This window comes from Berghia stephanieae, chromosome 4, assembly GCF_034508935.2.
Source record: "Berghia stephanieae isolate SIO BIC M18660-M18661 chromosome 4, UCSD_Bste_1.3, whole genome shotgun sequence".
Classification (NCBI taxonomy): domain Eukaryota; kingdom Metazoa; phylum Mollusca; class Gastropoda; order Nudibranchia; family Aeolidiidae; genus Berghia; species Berghia stephanieae.
The window spans coordinates 11212963-11215462 of NC_088363.1; the positions used below are offsets into that span (position 1 = coordinate 11212963).

At 38.5% G+C, this 2500-nt stretch overlaps 1 protein-coding gene across 2 annotated transcripts in view; it reads right to left on the reverse strand.

Moving 5' to 3' along the window:
* The window catches only part of LOC144970024 (hemagglutinin/proteinase-like), a 27340-nt gene that overhangs the window by 14820 nt on the left and 10020 nt on the right, over nt 1-2500 (reverse strand). The window contains exon 1 of one of the 2 annotated variants that reach the window (XM_078909199.1): nt 938-1125. The exons of the other annotated variant lie outside the window; for it this stretch is intronic. The gene's annotated coding sequence lies outside the window, so the exon portion shown is untranslated. Of the gene's footprint in view, nt 1-937; nt 1126-2500 lie in introns of those variants that run through there. 2 annotated transcript variants of the gene reach the window in all.

Here is a 2500-nt window from a genome sequence, read left to right on the forward strand (position 1 = left end):
TGGCTAAGAAGCTCATAACATTGCCATCCGGAAGTATAACGGACCAACACACAAAACTGTGTGTAACCATGAACGTTTATAGTCGGGTTAATACAGTTCAGTGAGCATTACTCATAAACGCGGATGGCAAAAAACAATAACAAAGACCTGAGTGACGTCATCTTCAAACTATCTATAATCTTTGGGGGGTTTTGTGACACGACAGTAAGTACAAGTCCCAAACACCAACAAGCAACGAACTGTTAACCAGAACAATGATAATCCAGAGGACAACAGAAATAATATCACTATTTTCTCCTTCAAGCCACATAAATCGGGATAAGCACCAAAAGATCCCATATTTTCAAGATTTCACTCTATAATTTTATAAGTATCCAGCTAGTTAAACGAAAATAAAAACGGGGAAATCCGTTTGCGATACAGTGCCAAAAAAAGCACATAGGTAGGTAGAAAAAAAAAAACAAACAACGTAAGAAAAAATAAAACAAACAAAACAAACAAAAGAGTTTAAAAATAGAAGTTTACCTTTGACCTCCTCCCCTCATCCGCCAACTAAAACATTTTAAGAAAATAGATTTTTTTTTAAATTTAAAAACCACACTCCTGATAATTTCTACTTGGAGCGAGTATCACTCGCTCCAAGTAGAAATTATCAGGAGTGTGGTTTTTAAATTAAAAAAAAAATCTATTTTCTTAAAATGTTTTAGTTGGCGGATGAGGGGAGGAGGTCAAAGGTAAACTTCTATTTTTTAAACTCTTTTGTTTGTTTTGTTTGGTTTATTTTTCTCTTACATTTTATCTATTGACTTCGTTTGGTACAATGAATAATACAACTTTCCGATAACTTTTTTTTGTCTGTTTTGTTCAGCTCTCCACAGACAGACTTTGCACTGGTCCTCTAAATTTGAAAATTAAAGATATCCGTCATTTTTCCTACCTATGCAGGGATCCAGTACATCCTATAGGATCGAATGAATTTGGAAGAATGAAACTTTGGTGTGAAACGTGGTCCTTAAGTCAGGGTTGATTTGATGGGTGAGTTCATGAAAAACATGACAAGCTGGTGACGTTGTCTCTAAATATATCTCTTGTTATATTATTCTTTTTTGTGTGATTTTGGTGTGATGAGACGTGATGGTTGTGTGGGTGTGTGGGTATTGTGGATTTTGGGGTAAATTGTGGGGGTGGGGGGGGGAGAGATGGGGGCTGCGTCGGGGTAGGTTAATTCTTTAAAGGCGAAAAAAGTTGCTTGTATAGTTATAAGGACAAAGCCTTGGGACATATTTTGACACCGGTCCTTTAGTCCCTACACTGGCTTCCAATAGAGGAAAGAATAAAATACAAAATCGCATGTTTTGCTTACAATTGCCTTCACCATACGTCACCTGAATACATTGAATGTCTTGTGAGGGAATATAGACCAACTCGATATCTGCGATCCGCCAGTTCTTCGCTTATGGAGAAAAACATCCCAAGAAAAAAGTTTGCTGAGCGTGGTTTTGCATTGTCGGCTCCAATCGTATGGAATTCTTTGCCACCTAAAGCCCTACAATGTGAAAGTCTACCAGTCTTCAAACGGCATTTAAAAACCAATCTTTTTCATTCTGCTTTTCGTGATCCTATGTGAAGTTTGAAAAAGATGTGTGTGTGTGTGACTGTTGTAGTCCTTTTGTAGTCGAATTGATGAACATGTGTGCTACCAAAAAAACTATGTTAAAGCACCCCTGAGCACTATCTGTGGATACTGGCGCTATATCAAATAATAATAATAATAATGACTTAAATGTAATGTGGTTCTAACAACAAGCTCAACAGTTTACCCAAGACAGATGAAATGAGCGTTGCGTTTGAGATTCAATAAAGCTAGAGTCGCACCATCATTACTCATTTAATCCCCTTTGGCCGTGTTGTGACATAGAGCAGCAAGGGGAACCCTTCCAGCACGGCCTGTTCTGGGCCACCTTCCTCAGTCGAGGCCATGGCAGTCCTGTCCTCTTCAAATCTCTGTCCAATGATTACCTCCATAGTATTTCCTTTGGTCTCTGGACCGTTCCTCTCCCATGATGACTTCAATTTAGAGCCTGCCTGCCTGGTTACATTTGATGGTTCCTCCGTGAGGAAATGTCCAATCAGACCCCATCTCCTATTTGGCATCTCTTCTCTTGTTGAGTATTGGGTGGGATCCCTCCACACTTCCCTGTTACAGATTTTATATGTCTAAATAGAACGTAGGACTTTTTTTTACAAAAACGTGAGTTCTATTTTTGACGCTTCCGCCACATTCCAGGTTTCAGAACTGTGTGAAAGCACTGGTGTAACAGCTGTATTGAATATCCTTATCTTGGCATCTATCGTCTAAATAGAACTAGGATTTGTTTACAAAAACTTGAATTCTATTGTTGACGTTTCTGCCACATTTCAGGTTTCTGTACTGTGTGAAAACATTGATGTAAGAGCTGTATCGAATATCCTGATCTTGGCATCAATGAATATTGCAGTT